The sequence below is a fragment of the Pelodiscus sinensis genome, chromosome 1 (assembly GCF_049634645.1).
Source record: "Pelodiscus sinensis isolate JC-2024 chromosome 1, ASM4963464v1, whole genome shotgun sequence".
Taxonomy (NCBI): domain Eukaryota; kingdom Metazoa; phylum Chordata; order Testudines; family Trionychidae; genus Pelodiscus; species Pelodiscus sinensis.
In genome coordinates this window covers 128433089-128450398 of record NC_134711.1, presented here as the reverse complement: position 1 = coordinate 128450398, position 17310 = coordinate 128433089, and the positions used below count along the sequence as shown (strand labels likewise).

The window sequence follows — 17310 nt, the reverse complement described above, 5'->3', positions numbered from 1 at the left end:
GCTACTTGTCTCACAGCAACTACTTCAGACTGTTCGAATTACCTCTGGGTGGGGAGAGAGCCCCTCATGTTCTGCCCTTCTAGCATGTTCAGCATGCCCGATAACAGCTCATGCTGCTGCATGTGCAGGTGTGTGCACGCAGGGACTTTGAGGTTGGAGGGTGGTGGTGGTGACACTAGGGGACAGTGGACAGGCCAGCCTTGTCTCACCTTTGAGACTAAGTGGAAGCTGTTAGAGTAAGTGTGCTGCTTTCTTTTCTGGGATAAGCTAGTGAGCTTAAACTCTTACTTCCCTACTCCTAGTATTCTAGGTAAGAGACCGTTTAATCAGTTAACCAGTTAAACATAATGTTTATTCCCTTAATTGCTTAAGCAGGGGCAGGAGACTGGGCTGGAATTCCCCTGCCCATGGAGTGCTGCTTCACCAGGTTAGGCCTGCCACAAACAGGGAAAATAGAGTTTCTCAAATTTGGGGTCCTGACCCAAAAAGTAGTTGCAGGGAGGGGATCACAAGGTTATTATGTGGGGGTGGGGCTTAGCTGCCAGAGAAGCAGCTGGTGGCCAGGTACCCAGCTTTGAAGAAGCACCCTGCTAGCAATACCACACCATCCTTACTGCTGCTCGCAGTGACTCTGTCTTAAGAGCTAGGCTTTCAGCCTGCAGCTGACACTGTCCAGCTTTCAAGGCAGTCAGTACCTCTAATGGCAGTGCAGAAGTAAGGGTAACAATGCCACAACCCCCCCTACAATAATCTTACAGTCCTCCCTACAACTTGATTGGGGCAGGATCCCTACAGTTGCAACACAATAATATAAATAGCTGAAGTCACAAAGTTTACATCTCTAAAAATCCTACTGGTATTAGGGATAAGCGACTAGTTGACTGATAGTCCTTCGACTCGTTGCTTCCCCCCTCGCTTCTACCAGAGGCAGTGGCGGGGCGGAGGGGGGTGAAGAGCCAGGTACTGGGGAGAGCAGACTTATGTTGGTTCACCCCAGCACCATCTCGGTGGGGTGCTGGGGGGGGGGGGGTTGTAGGGACCAAGTGCAAGCTGGGAATCGGGTGATTCCTGGCTTGCTCCCAGTCCCAGATGCTGTGCCTCTGCTTTTAAATGTTTTGGGCTAACCCTGATGCGGCTCCCCAGCTTCTCAACAAATCTACTCGTCAACTAAATTTAATGTCCCTAACAAGTATGAAATTGACCAAAATGGATTATGAATTTGGTGGAGCCCTAGTGTTACTACCAGATGCTACAACTCCCACAAACCCTTGCTTCTCAGTTATTAAAATCATTCCCCCCCTAAAAACAAAGGCACTGATGAACTTTGGGTGTAAAGTTCTATTTACAGTATTAAAAAGGAAAAGAAAGTTCTGTATTTCTCCTTCCCTGGGAAGTAGCATCACCCCATAACTACCTATCTTACTTTTGTGCTTGCTTCCAGTACCAAAGAAATGCTTGAAACCAATACATGGAAAACAGTGACATCTGAACTGCTTCAAGTTCTTATAAGAAAGAAGGGCATTTTGAAAGCCTCCTCTCTACTACTACACTCTGCTCTCAGCAAGTGGAGTTCTGATTTAAACAGAACATTTTGCACTTGAGTTCTCCTTGAGAAATAGACCTTAAAAGGAACAATGGGTCTGCTTATCTTCCAATTGTTCCTCACACCCACTACGCATACAACAGCCAGCCTTTGCATGATTTACTGTACTCTGCCAACCCTCCTGTGCTCAATGCTGAGGCTGTCAGAGCACTGCAGCAAGAGACCCCACACCATGGCGCTAGCAGAAGAGGAGATAAAACGGGTAAATGAATGACAGTTGAACTCACCAAAAGCTAGTCCGCTGCATCAGCAACTTGCACACTGCTACAAGCCAGTTCTACTAACATCAAATCTTCCTACTATTTCAGGCCTAGTGCTGCTTTTTCACCTGTGGAGCCTCTAGGTCTAGACAGCAAAGAGAACCACAGGCTACTTCAGGCTATGTCTAGACTACAGAGTTTTTCCAAGATACCAAAAACCCTGCCGTGTCCAGGGAACGCATCTGCTCTTCCGACATCTTTTGTGGAAGAGTAGATGTGCTATTTTGGAAGAAGGGCTCTTCTGAAAGAGGAGGGTTTTCCGAAATTTGGTCCAGTGTAGACTGTCCAAATTTCAGAAAAGCCTCTTCCGACAAAACAATTGGAAAAAGGTACGCAAATTGCATACCTTTTTCTGACAACAAGCAGCAGTGTAGACATAGCCTCAGTGTTGTGTAGATTTCCAGACTCACTCTAGAGCCCAGCCTCTAGCCCCCTCCTATGACCCAGACTCCAACCTGAGCCTAGAAGTGTACCTGGCACTAAAACAGTCTTAAGCAGCTAGTATGGGCCAGCCACAGGTATCTAGTTGCTATGTAACCATGCCCTTAGTTTCATATGAATGCCAGGTTCCAGAGCTGGGTCATTCAGTCTAGGGTTCTATTGGATAATTTGGTCTACATCTTGAATGACAACAGAAGACAACGGCAACGTAGTTCCTTGAGTAAGTAATCGGCATTAAGCATTTCAAATTTGGCAAGACAGCTGTAATCTTTCAATCCAGCTCTTTTCCAGATTGTTCAAGCTTCCCAATTTAGGTTTCACTACAAAGGTTTCTGGTCATTATTAGCCTTGGACAACTGGCAAACTACCCAGCTAGAGTATCACTTGAAGTTCCACTGGAGGTCAGGTGTTCCAGATGAAACAGTCAGGCATGAGACATAGCTGTGTTTCTGGAAGCAAATCTTCAATTATTGTTTGTGCTGCTACAGTATTAAGGACAGCTGTTTATAAATAAAAATGAGAAAGGGAGCTATTTCTAGCATGCAGCCGTTTCACTCTTTCCCATAAAGTACAGCCTCTTTAAAAAGCTGGAACCTAGACTTATCAACCGCTACAAGAAATTGAAAGACAATAGAGCTGGCCTGGTAAGGTAAGTGCAGACAATTAGTCTTTACATTATCTTTATTTCATAGGAAGTTTTCAAATGTGATTTTGCCCACTGTTTGAGAACTGGCAATGGTAATGCCCTAACTAACCATTACAAATGGTAACAATAGAGCTTCAACTTCAGGCTGCTGTGACACTACCACAGCAGAGAGGAAACAAAACCAAACGCACGTGGAGGAAAAATAAGGCCTCCAAACTACAAGCAGTTCCATTCCAGCAGGCAGCTGCACTGACACTTGGTACCATGGACAACACCAGGTTTCTCTCGATACAGGAAACTGCCAAAGAATGGACCCAAATGTTATATCCTGAAGAGGTGGCCATTCCAGATCAAAACTTGAATAAAGTGACAGACTAGCATGGGAAAGCTTGTTCATGGGTGTGTGGTGGGTATACAGGATTTCCAGTGGCTTGGGCTGCAGCTGTGATGCTATTAAAATACAAATTGGTTTTAAAAACATTGTATTGTTCAAAGCCCCAACACAAAGGGGAGTTTTTGCCATTTTCCTATCCCAAGGCCATTGGACACACAAAGACTCACTTGCTTTTTACCCTTGGTCTTCTTGCTGGCTGTTTGCTGTTAAGAGTCAGACAGGGAGATGCAGCTATATTTTTTTCTCCTGTATCCCTTGTTTTCCCTGGAACAATCCAAGGCATTGCATGCTAATAGTCCTCTTTCAACTATAGTGGTATGTTGGAGTTCATCCTGTAGCACCTACTGCTTCTCAAGCATATAAAATTGTAGAATGCTAGAACTGGAAGGACCTCAAGAGGTCATGAAGTCCAGTCCCCTGCCCTCACAGCAGGACCCAGTACTGTCTAGACCATTCCTTATAGATGTTTAACCAGCCTGCTCTTAAACATCACCATAGATAGAGATGCCACAGCCTCTCTAGGCAATTTCGTCCAGCGTTTAACCACCCTGACAATTAGGAAGTTTTTCCCAATGTCCAACCTAAACTTCCCTTGCTGCAGTTTAAGCCCATTGCTTCTTGTTCTATCTTCAGAGGCCAAGAACAACAAGTTTTCTCCCTCCTCCTTGTGATACCCTTTTAGATACGTGTAAAGGGCTATCATGTCCCCTCTCAGTCTTCTCTTTTCTAAACTAAACAAACCCAATTCCTTTAGCCTTCCTTCATAGGTCATGTTCTCTAGACCTTTAATCATTCTTGTTTTGGATAGACTTGCTTTAGTCTAGGTGTCTTACTGCATTTACCTTGGGGCTAGTGCCAATTCTCAAATCCTCCTAGTGGGGCAACAGGCCCCCCTCTGGGGGAAGAGTGTCTCTGTGCCTTCTGCCATCCCACATGCCCTCCTGCCCCGGGTGACTACAAATCACTGGCAGCACAGTGGGACTAGAGTAGCTTCCAGCTGCTAGCTCTGCACTGCTGCTGGCATGTCCCTGTGGCCCAGGAGAGGTACATGCAGAGCTGCTCCAGCCCTAGAACAGTTTGGGATGGCTACCCCAACCATCCCATGGAGGGGATGGATCCCCTATTCAGATTAGCCCACAAGCCCATGGGTAGGCTGGGGCAGGTAGCAGGGGTTCTGCAACCCACACTTGCTGCGGCGGCAGTAGTTGTGTGAAGGCAGAGTGATGAAGCCGCCGCCTCGGGTGTGCCGCCATCCCACACTGGGGTGCTCCACTTCCTGCCACCACCATGGTCTGGGAGATGACAGCAGAGCGGAAATGCTGCATTGCTTTGCTCTCACCACCACGGCAGGTGGGGAAGGGTCCTCCAACCTGTGGCCTCTCCCCCTCCCCCTGCCCCAGTAATCCCCAAGGCTGCATCCCTCTGGGGAGGGGGCTTCACAGAATGGCCATCAGAGCACCTGTGCTTTTTCCCATAGGGGTTTCTTGCACAAAAACCCCTCTGGAGGGTCCACACCTGCCTTTTTGCACAAGAGCTGTAGTGTTAAAAGGAGTTATTGCTCCTGGGGAGAGAAATAACTCTACCGACAAAAGCCCTCTGTTCTGCCGATTTACTTGTGCAAAAGTGTACTTGAGGTCTGGATGCACCACTGGTTTTTGTGCAAAAACTGCCATTTTTGCACAAAAACCTGGTAGTGTAGATGTAGCCTTGGTGTCCCAGCCCAGCAGCTGTCCTTCTGCTACGTGCAGTTCAGTCCTAAAGGTAGGACTAAGGCTGTTAAATAGCGGTTAGTTGGCTAATCATGTAGTCGATACAAAGGGGGGCCTCTCTGCAGAGCTGCAGCAGGGTTTGCTCCCAGAGCCGGCATGAGTAAGGACACATCAGACCCAGCTCGCAGAGAGCCCAGTGCTTACTAGATTTAAAATGCAGAGGCACAGCGGGTGAGTGAGGACCCCCACAAACCGGAGCTGCTGCCAGAGCAGCCTCCCGTAGTCTTCCTGCCCCTGACAGGCAACGGGGGGAGAAGGCGCAGGTCAAGTGGCACCACAGAGATGCTGCTGCAGGGAACCAGTTTTTAAACTAGCTCCCCCCAGCACCAGTTCCTGTTTCTCACCCCTCCCACTGCCTCTCATACAGAGGCAGCAAGGAGAGGGAAGCAAGTAGTCAATACGCACTTGGTTACCCAATAAGCTTGTGCTTATTGGGTAGTCGACTACTTGCTTACATCCCTGTGTAGGACAGTAAGCGTGTTGCTCCACCCACCTTAACAGCAGGAGATGGGCACTACTCTTCTGAGGGGGTGTTTAATGCTGTGCTTCATGGTGACAAATGCCATTGGCCAATGGTCAACCCTCCTGCTGAACAGGGTCCTAGTGCAGTACTTTGAAACTAGAAATTATGCAGAAAGCCTGTTGTGAAAATTTAACACAGGCGTAGCGGGGCTAATGAACTCTTCTGTTCTTACAGCACTTTCCTGCAGCTTAGTTGGCTGCTGGATGAGTCACTACACAATTGTCTCACCAGATGCCCATTGGATCCACAGCTGAACTCTAAGCATTTTTCAGAATGAGAGTGTTACCTTTTATGTGTTTTATGACACACACCCTTTAGAGGGTTAGAGACCTCCATCCGCAGGACAACACACGAACTGGACAGGAGTGTCCCCTGAAGAACTGACCGTGGAGGAGGTTCCAGCATGAATCACACATCCTTTGTTTATTAATAAAACCCCAACCCTGCCAAACAGAATAAATAGTTCAAATCAAGGTTGTCTGCTGGGCTAGAGATTTGAAAATGTCTTTAGACAACATCCCAGCATGAGAACACCGTCCTGCTGCCTTGAACTGGAGGAAGCTGCATTTCCACAACACCCCCCCCCCTTTCATAAGGCATTAAAACGCTGGCTGATCAGCCTCATTCAATAACAAACCGCTGCAGCATTGAAGAACCGCACTAAAATGTTGGTGGGACACAAACTGCAGCTACAGCCCAAATTTCACTATTCCAGTGCACAGTTAGGAGATGGCCAGGTTATGGTAGAACATCTCTCAGATACTCATGGGGCCCATCTTACTATTGTACTTCACCACCTTTAACTTTCATTCTCACAGTGCCCCTGTGAAGTAGGCCAGGGCCATTATCCCCATTTTACAAATGGGGAACAGAGATGGGCACGTCACTTCATATCTCTCTAACGTCACACAGGATGTCAGCATAGAGCAGGAAATTGAACCTTGGACTGCTAGCACCCTAACCATAAAGCCAAGCTTCCCCAATAGAGTTGTACAATGATGTCCCCTCCGGAGTTTTTCATTCCCTCAGCTTTACTAGAAACCCCCAGCTATACTAAATGAGCACTAGCTACTAAAGGTCAGACTGACAGCGCAGACAGATTGAATAGAAATTAGAGAATGGCAATCAGATGGCTCATTCAAAGCTTGACACATTCATCTACCCCCAACTCTCCCCAAGCTGTGATTTATTGAATGATTCTATGCTCTTTATATTAAGCTGAGCAGGGGACAGAATTATTGAGGGCACAAAGATTTGAGGCAGACTGTGGAAGGGGGAGTTGGAACAGCTTGTGGAAGGCAAGGGAGGCAAAAATAGGGCACCCTCCAACTCAACAGTGACAGGCTTCCTTTTTGGCTGCTATTTCTGGCCCTCTACCCCCTTTTATGTCTGCACTACCCTAACAGCCGTTCCATATCCCAATCCTAGTTGGCACATGAGCGGCAGATGGCTGTTGGGACAAACTGCTGTTGAAAGGAGGGCTGGAGATAGGACCAGGGAACCTTCCCAAGCGAGTGAGAAAAGAATGGAAACATTTGGTATTTTCTCTGTTTCTTTAAAGATTGTTTATAAACTTTCCCTGCACTTTTCTCCTCTGGCTAGGAACTACATTTTCTTAGCGGAAGGATAAACTAACTACACATCACTTGTCCAGCTCATCTGCAACGTTTTTTCTTCTTTAAATCCGAATATTTAAAAAAAGTTATAAGGAGCCATATAGCAGCTCTTCTTTGGTGGCTGAAGCAACACGTTGAATTGGCTCACTCGAACAGGCCCTGCTCTGATGTTTTTCTGGGTTTCACGCGAGCTGCACGATTTCAGTCACCCCAACCACATCTTTATAGTATTAGGATGGCTGCAAGCAGCACTTACTCCCTGCCCTCCCCAGAGCTTTGGTTGCACATGTTGTACAAGGGCATCCAAAAGGAATCCTGGCTGAGCTTCTAGGTTGCTGGGTCTAAATGTACTAAACAGCTGGACTAGGAGCCAGCAGAGAATTCCTCTTTAGCTAAAACTGGCTGCCCGACAACTACCTTCTCCCCACCACCATCAGTCACCCACCCACCTCTCACAACTCAGCCAGGCCAACAGCCAAAAATCTTGCCTCTGGCAGACAGCCGGGCTGCTATGCCTGCCATTTACTCAAACAAGACAATGGTATGGGGGTAAGAACCAGAGGCGGCAACTAACTTCACAACCAAAGTTTGAGCCCACACTAAAAACAAAACAAAACAAAAAACCCCACAGAAACATTAACAGGTTGTTTTCAGCTATTGAGGGAGGCAAACAGACATACTAATTGACACATACTTTAGTGAGCGTGCATGTAAAATGAGAGCGCTTTCCGGCAGCGAGGCTAACTTACACTCGCAGAAGCTTTTTAAAAACGCCTCATGGCTAGGAGCCTGGAGGGAGGGAAGAAGCCACCAGCTCTAAGTGTCACAAGGACTGGAAAACAACAACAAAACAGGCAGCATGCTACAAAACAACTAAGCAACACCAGCCCAGGTAAAGATCACATCAAAACCAGCAATACTGAGTCTGAAATGGAAGGTGTAGCCCTTCAGGAACACATGGTAACGGAATGGAAACGAAGACGTCTATTGTTGAATGGGACTGCGGCCCCTAACAAAGTGGCACTGAGGCACCAGGCATGTGATAAAAAACATGCCTAAAACGATTTGGGGAAAAGGTAAAACGTTTTATCATGGTCTCAAGTCACAGAATCACACTGTTCGCTCAGACAGAAAGAAGCAATGCAAGGAGAAAGGCTACTTCCAGATGCTAAGGGGGCCTGTCAAGAATGTAAATTGTATTCATGCCTTTTTTTGCAATATAAAGGAGGCCTGGTTATTATACACACACTTCTTTAAACCTTTGTAAAATTAGGATAATCAATGTTTATAGTCTCCTGGTTTGGGGGGAGAACTCCTTGGAGAACTAAATTGGAGTGGGAATTCTGAGCAGCACTGATGAAACAAGAATGTTAAATCTTTCCCAAAGAGACGCTCTTCTTCCTGGTTACTATGGGGATCCTACTTTACTTGGGAGGGAAGGGGTGGACTTTACACCGTGTGCGCGCAGCATTTACGTCCCCTGCAGAACAATGACTGACAGGGAAGCAAAGGGGTGCCACAAAACCAGTCATGAAACCCTCCCCAGCAGCGCGCCCTCTCGTGTGTGGGTGCATGTGCTCTACATGCATGAAACCGGGAATTTTTACTAGCAATGTTCACAGGTCTGCACCCCATGCTCTCTGCCCCTTATGCTCCGAATCAAGGCCATAGCAGGAAAGTGAGAACCAGCTACCTCTCTCGGTCCTTTCTACAGCTTGAGACAGAACCCTTCAGTGCAAACAGCTTTGCTAATGTTCCTGTGACTAATCAGGCTGTTCTGTAACTAGTTTTGGTGTCCAGAAGTTCCCCCTTTCCATTACCCAATCACCATATGAGGTTCTTAACATGCCTAAGATCCCCAGCTTCAAGTCCTGCACAGTCTGCCCCCCACTCTTCCCAATGAATGTAACCTACAGCTCCTGTTTGTATTGCCTTGGAAAATCCCACATTCTTCTTTGAGTACTTGCACATGTCCATTCCAAAGAACTGTTGCTGGAATTTTTTCTCCCAATGCAGTTGCTCAACTATTTACCATTGTGGGCTGTGTATGCAAGTGTGTGTGTGTTAAGCAGGCTGCATCCACACTACATATTACCCTCTGTGGCCCTGGAAGTGTATCTGTTGGGTTAGACCCTTCACCCTTTGGTGCTGTGCTCTCAGAGCACATATAAAGGGTCTTGCCAGCCTCAGTTCCTTCTTGCCACCCATGACGGTTGCTGGATTGTCAGCCAATTTTCTCCTAGACTCTTTTCCTACAGTGTAGTGTAAATAGTTACTGCAGTTTTGTAGTTAGTTTTTAATGGTTTCATATGCCTCCTCATTTAGCAAGAACAACCGCATCCCCGTGCCAGGCAGAGCCAGATTTCCACGTACACACATGCCTAGGGGGTATCAGCATAAGGTTGCCAAATGTGTGGTTTTTCTAAGCCCAATGCAGCTCTTTTTAGCTGTCACTTGCCAGGGGTTTGAGCAGCTGCCAATTGCAGTCGGTTGCAGCTAGTTTGCTGTCCTGCTGCCTCCGACCACCCTGCTTGGGAGTCCTTGGGGAGGGAGCCTCCTGATCAGCTTGCCCTGCTACTTGCCCAGAAGCCACATATGCTGCGTCTCACATCAGGCCTCCTCCCTGTTCTGTTGGTCATGTTTGCAGCATATGCAGAATTCTTTTTCTCCTATTTCTGCTGAAACATTAAGGTCCGGCCCTCTAGTCAGTGAAAGTCCAGCCAGTGGCCACCTCGGCTTTTCATCTTAGGGCAGGGGTGGGCATAATTTTTAATGGGGAGCCGCTCCAAGATTTTGATAAGTAGTCAAGGGCCACACTTCTATGGAGGGAGTGCGGGATCTAGGACAGAGTTAGGGTGCAGAAGGGACGTTGGGATGGAGGACTGGGGTGCAGGAGGTAGTGGGGGTCTGAGAGGCAGTTTGGGTGAAGGAGGGGGTTATGATCTGGAGCAGGGGCTCTGGGTGCAGGGTCCATGAAGGAGTATGGGTGCAGTAGAGGATTCTGGCCTGGGGAGTGCGGGGTCTGGGAGGGAGCTGTGACCTGAAGGAAGTGGGGAGAGGGGATACAAGGGTTTGGGTGGTGACCTGGGGCAGAGGGGGCTAGTGACCAAAAGGCTGTGGCTAGGACATGCTTACCTAAGCAGCTCCCAGCCAGCAGCTCCACAGGAACCTGAGATAGGCCCCCCCTGCCTGTCTGCAGGGTGGACTGCTCCAGCACTGGGAGGGGGAAGTGAGGAGGCTTCCCTCACTGCCCCTGCCTCCAGCAAACGCTCTCAGCTCTTATTGTCTGGAAACTGGCCAATGGGAGCTGAGGGATTTTGCTGGGGGCAAATCATGACCATGCGCAAATTCTCCTGTCCCTCCTCAGCTTGCAGAGCAATTAGCAGACAGTTGTTTAAAACAGCATAAGCTGCAGTGTAGTAAGGGTGTTGGCGAAGTGGCAGCAGGCTGGATCCAGCCCGCTAGCCACCTCTTGCCCACCCGTCCTCGGTTGAGTTCTGATCCATTCCCCCCCTCCCTTCACAAGATGGTGTTCAGTTCTCTCAAAGGCTTAGTGGGTATATCCCATGGTTAGAGAACCCATTCTTCTCTGGGACCTACACCTTGTCTTGAGAAAACTCATGAGTCCACTATTTTAAACCTCTAGCAATTGTTCATTGTTACACCTCTCCTGAAAAGCAAGGTGTAATTGCTAAAAGGGTATTAAGAGCTCCTGGCCCTTACATTGGCACCCCCAGATAAGATCGTCTTAAAGAAGAAGGATCAACTGTGTCCACACTCACAGTCCCTCTCAAAAGCGGTCTTGCAATTCCACTCCTGTGCTGGTATTCTACCCTAAGCTGCAGGCAGGCAGGAGGGGAAATGACGACTCTACTCTTTGGGTATGTCTACACTTGCTCCCTAGTTCGAGCTAGGGATGCAAATGTAGGCGACCAAAATTGCTAATGAAGCAGGGATTTAAATATATCGTGCTTCATTAGCATGATCTTGCTGGCGTGTTACTCAGCTCAACAGCTGTTTTGAAAGTGACAGTGTGCTCATTTTTGAGGAGTAACGTTAGTTCGAACCAAGGGGTTTGGTTCAAACTAACATCCTGGTGCACACTTTCACTTTTGAAACAGCTGTTGAGCTGAGTAACACGCCAGCAAGATCATGCTAATGAAGCACGGTATATTTAAATCCCCGCTTCATTAGCAATTTCGGTCGCCTACATTTGCATCCCTAGCTTGAACTAGGGAGCAAGTGTAGATGTACCCTTTGATATTAGTGGCCTTCTAGATACAAGTGACCAAACCATTCTACAGATCAGTTCAACTGTTTGCAGCCATAGCAGAAAGAATGAAGAGCCTTCCCATCAACATGCCAAGAATGTCATCCTGGATCACTTCATGCATCTGGGCGTGCTCGTATTTACGAGCACCTCACCCTGCACCCCGCCCCAGCTAATCTGTTTATTCCACAAGGCCTCCTTAGCCACCTTCGCACCACATACAGGTCATCTACAAAGCAGCCACCTGGTTGTCAGTGTGCATGTTCTCAGTTCACTATGCTATCTCCCAGCAGGCTAGAGACAATGCCAACTTCGCCCACACAGTCTTGCCTGTCTTTGAATTTTAAGCCCACCTCCTGGACATCTTCTTGTGAGTCACCTCCGTTCAAATAGACATGTGCAAGCACTTAAAGAAAAAACAGTTACTGCCCTTTGTGTAACTATTGTTCTTCAAGATGTGTTGCACATGTCATGTCCATTCCAAGCCAGCCCTCCAGCCTCTCTCAGAGTGTCAGTTGCAAGAAGAAACGGAGGGCAAGCGGGGTTGGCCATTTCCCCTTATACTGATGATATCTGCATGTGGGCACCAGACGGTGCTGGAGTCTATCCAACGGATACCACTAGGGAAAATAAATGGGGCAGCTGCTCAGGGCACACACATACCTACACTGGAATGGGCATATGCTGCATCTCTCAAAGAACAACAGTCACAGAAAAGTTAGTAACCACTTTCCCCCTTCTTCCAAGAGCACCCCAAAGCCCAGGAATCCTGGGAATTCCAACTCCAAAGTCACGCTCTGGAGCGGTCAATGAAGCCCCAGGCCAACCCTGGGTCATCATCCCTACCCCAGCGCATTGAGTTGGCTTGGGATGCTTAATAGCAACACTCCTAGTCAGACATTCCTAGCTCCAGACTGGTCAGAGACCAGGCATAAGGACTCTCACAGGGAATGGAAGGAGAGTGAGGACAAAAATAGGAAGTGGGAGAAATCCCCTCCACATGGCCTCTTGGGACTACCTCCCCTGGACCCTACAAATCTAGTGAGACTCCATGCCTGATATAGGTGTGTCAGGAGCTCACAGATGCATGGATCCAAACTGCCATTACAAGGGCACCCCAAAACCACCAGCCTTGGAAGGCTCAAGACTAACCCCCGCAGCGGTGAGAGAGAGAGAGAAGAGAACAATCATTGGCTACATCAACAAGAAATGGTCTACATCAGGGTTTCCCAGCCTAGGGGATGGGACCCAAATAGGGGTCGCCATTACATTTCAAAAGGGTCACCAAGTGTCTCCCCAGGTGGCTCTGCCCCTTCTCCTTCCCCCGTTTTTGAATTGCCTTGGGTCACCAAGTCTTCCTGAATTGTCAAAATGGGTCCCCATCTGGAAAAGTTTGGGAACAGCTGGTCTAGGCAGTACTGAGTCCTGCCATGCGGGCAGGGGACTGGAATCGATGACCTCTCAAGGTCCCTTCCAGTCCTTGTATTCTATGATTCGAACAGCAGGAAGGAGGATGTGGCAGTCCCAACATCAACTGCCTGACCAAAATCAGTACTTGCAGGTACACTAACAGGCACAATCCCCTCCCACTCCCTGCCCATTAGGCCCAGGTACATGATCCTTGCCCACCTGCTACTCTGTTCTGAGCCAAAGTTGCCAATATTCGCCTCTAGAGAGAGAGCTACACCACTGATGCAGCCATTTATCTATCTGCCAAGGAATCAAAAGGCACACAGCACCAACAGCTCTGCCAGTGGAATCTGCGGATTTGCATTCACATTTGAACTAGAGGTGGACACAGCAGCTCTTCCACCTGCTCCAAGTTGTGTGCTCAGCTTCAGCGGGGGTTCAGAGCCTCCTGGACAACCTTACACGTCCAGGTGGCAAAGTACTGGACTTCCTAAGGAGGGTCAGACTACTATGGATTCCCTCCTCTTGGGGGAGGGCACGTAGCAGGCCCTTAAAAGCCCCTGCCGCAGGTGCTACAGTCCTACCATAGCCCACCCCAGAAACAAGCAGAGAACATGGGCCCTCCAGGTCTTCAGGGAAGCAGCCAATCAGGATGCAGCAGGCTCAGTTAAAAGGAGCTGCAGGGCCTGTGCAGTTCAGTTGCTGACCCGGACCAGAAGAGTGAAGGAGGACTAAGGGGCTATGAAATTCCACAGGTAAAGACACTAGGGAGAATTTTTGCTCAAGTAAAAAGTTCAGAAGAGAGCAACAAAAATGAGGAAGCGTTTGGAATGAGTGCTATATGAAGAGAGATTAAAAAGACTGGGACTTTTAGTTTAGGAAAGAGGAGACTAAGGGTGTGTGTGGCCGTGTATGCCCAACCCATCACAGGAGTGAAGATATCCTGGGGTGAGGGCACCACTTGATTGGCCTCAGGGTCAACGGCTGTCTCTCTAGTCCAAGTCTTCTGGTCTCTGGCCAGTAGGCCATTCTGCCCTGCGAGCAGGGCTACTCACGGACTCAGTGTTGTTTAAAGTCCGTAGGCAGTTCTTGTCTTGGGGCAGTATGGCCTAGTAGCCAAAGTCAATGAGATTGGGGTTAGTGCCCCGGTAGAGGTACCTGGGCCCACCCTGCTCCACCAGGTCCCAACCCAGAGCCCTGTGAGCGGCAGATCGGTCTACCACTCTCTCAGCGGGGAATCCAGCCGAAACATGCCGAGTGTACTTGGGTGGGAGAGGCGGCTCTTGCACCCTCCCTGGGTCGCTTCCTACCGGTTCTGCTGGGGTGTCATTCCGCATCGCGGCTGGGTTTCCTGGCTCCCTGGCAGTGGCTTCTCCCTGGGGCTCCGCTGTGGCTGAGTAGCGGCAGCCTCCTGGAACTTCAGTTCTCTCTGTCTGGAACAGGGGCTGTAGCAGCTCCGGAGTTCTGGCTGGAGGCCCTTCTCCTTCCCTGGCCAGACTAGACTGAGCTGCTCTCTGGCCTTTTATAATGCCTCAGCACTTGGAGCATGACCAGTCTGGTTGAAGGGGTGGGACTTCCTCTGCTCTCCGGGTTTTCACCCCTTCTGTTCTAGCGCAGGGTATGCCCACCCTGTCACACAGGGATATAATAGAGGTCTATAAAATCATGACAAACATGGAGAAAATGAATAAGAAAAAGTTATTTACTCATTCCCATAACATAAGAACATGGGGTCACCAAATGAAATTAATAGATAGCAGGTTTAAAACAAATGAAAGTAATTTTTTCTTCACACAGTGCGCTGTCAACCTGTGGAACTCCTTGCCAGAGGATGTTGTGAAGACTAGGACTGTAATAGGGTTCAAAAAAGAGAGAGACAGATTCATGGAGGTTAGGTTCATCAATGGCTATTAGCCAGGATAGGTAGAAGTGGTGTCCCTAGTCTCGGTTTGTGAGAGACTGGAAATAGATGACAGGAGAGGGAGCACTTGATGATTCCCTGTTCTGTTCACTCTCTCTGGGGCATCTGGCATTGGCCACAGTCGGCAGACAGGACACTGGGCTAGATGGACCTTAGGTCTGACCCAGTATGGCCGTTCTTATGTTCTGAAGCAGGGATAGGATTGTTACCAGTTCTCCAGGCAAAAAGGATCTCATATTGCTTCCTCTGCTTGAACTGGTGGAGACTCTTCCACAACAAGGCTCATATAGCTAGAGCTCAAGTTACCTCAGTGGCTTCTCCTGAGGCTGTTCCCTTCCTAGAGATCTGTAGAGCAGCAACCTGGGGCTCCATGCATACCTCTTTTAGCCTAGTACACTGGTCTCCAAGCTTTTTACACCCAAGATCAGTTTTTAAATCTCCAAACAGGCGAAGATCTATCGCACCGCCCCTTCCTTGAAGCCCCTTCCTTGAGGCCCCGCCCCTTCCTTGAAGCCCCGCCCTCTCTATTCTCCTCCTGTCCATCATTTGCTATCCCCAGCCCTTACTTACACACAATGATAAACAGTTTATTTTTAAATTATGCGATACATAAAATTAAAATCAGGTGTTTATAGTTATGAAATAAATGGTCTATTTTTTATTCATGCTATTTAAATCTAAAATGAAGCATTTATAATTATACATTTTGTGGGGACAGAGTTCTGTGGCTGGGGGCAGGGGAGAGGGAACAGGGTGCTGGGAGGGCAGAGGACAGGGTTCTGCAGCTGGGGACAGGGTGCCAGTGGGGACAAGAATAGGGACAGAGTTCTATGGCTGGGGACAGGGGAGATGGATCCGTTTGTGCAAAAACTCCCGTTTGCTCAAGATCCGTATACCTCCTTTTTTTAGGCATAAGGATTTTGCACAAAAGGGGTTTCTGGCACAAAACGGATCCGTCTACACTGCTAATTTTTGCGCAAAAAGCATCAGAGATTATGCAAATGAAGCATGAGAAAATGCAAATGAGTGCTTCATTTGCATTGCCTCATCTGGAAAAAAAACAAAAATGTAGCGTAGACATAGCTTCAGTGTGTCCATGGAGTCCCACCTAATCCCAGGTACCCTGCAAACCCTGATTACCAGTTCCCCCCCCCACCTCCTTACTGCCCCAGGGACCCTCCACTCCCCCAAACCTGCCCAAAGACCCACTCCCCCACCCCTGCAGCATTCACCAGGGACATGCTGGCAGGCGTGTATAGCAGGATGCCAGACACCGACTCCCCTTCAGCTAGCCCCACCCCCACCACAGCAGAGCAGCAAAATTTAAAAATTTTTAGCACACAGCTAGACCGCAGAGGTGGGCTAAATTAGGCCACACGCAGCTTGCGGGCAATAGGTTGAGAACTGCTGGCTTAGACAATCTACTCAAGTTTCAATACCCTACGATATCAGAAACCCAGCATGCTCCAAAGAACTTTCCATCAATCAAGGGAAGCCAGAGCCTAATATTTCTTGTTTAAAACAAATGAAGCATAAGCCACCAAGCATTTTTAGAAACCCTGAAACCATCTGATTTTTTTTTTAAAACATCCTTCGGTGGCAGCAAAGGACAGGAATGTTTACTTGCCTTTTACAGTCACCTTTGTCTATTATCAGTGTTAAGGTGTAGGACTGCAGCTCTTCCAAAGCAGCTGGCAAGCTGTGTTTCAGAGATGACATAAGGGCGAGAGTTATTGAGACTATTTCTGATGCTATTTGGGAGGAGGGTTGGAAAAGGAATTGCATTAGTTGGCTTACCCCAAAAACGTAGTGTAGATAAAGTTTTTCCATTAAAAGCATTTGTGGAAAAGAGAGTCTAGATTTGTGCAAAAGCGTCCGTGCCAATCTAGACATGGTTTTGTGCAAGAAAGCCCCGATCGCCATTGGGGCTTTTTTGCACAAAACAGTTCTCAGCTGTCTACACTGGCCCTCTTGCGCAAAAGCATTTGCGCAAGAGGGCTTTTTCCCTTAACAGGAGAGTTATTGTATTTGTGGAAGAACACTGACAATCTTACATTAGATCGTCAGTTTTCTTGCGCAAATTCAAAGTGGCCAGTGTAGACAGCTGGCAAGTTTTTCCGCAAAAACTTGCCAGTCTAGATGCAGCCTAGGTGTGTGGGTTACATAAAGAACAAACAGGATGCTTAGCAGTGTCCAGGTATCTACACGACAAGAGACTCACAAATTATTCTTTTCCGCAGACCATTTCCTAGACGTTTCGTTGCAACAGTGCACAAATTAAGAAGCCACTGACTTGCTGTGTACTCCGCAGCAAATTACATCACTGTCTTAATTTCTGCAAGTGTTATAAAATGAAGATAATACTCAAGTCACCTGCTCACTTATGCCACAAGGAGCAATAAAAGAGGGAAAACATTATATATGTGCACTGCGCATGCTCCACGGTTACAGTAACAG

General features: G+C 48.1%; 1 long non-coding RNA gene across 1 annotated transcript in view; it reads right to left on the bottom strand.

Moving 5' to 3' along the window:
• The window catches only part of LOC142818846 (uncharacterized), a 36991-nt gene extending 20980 nt beyond the window's left edge, over positions 1-16011 (bottom strand). The window contains exon 1 of the long non-coding RNA XR_012896507.1: positions 14243-16011. This is a non-coding gene — a long non-coding RNA (uncharacterized LOC142818846). The remainder of the gene's footprint in view (positions 1-14242) is intronic.
• Between the last annotated feature and the right edge of the window lie 1299 nt (positions 16012-17310).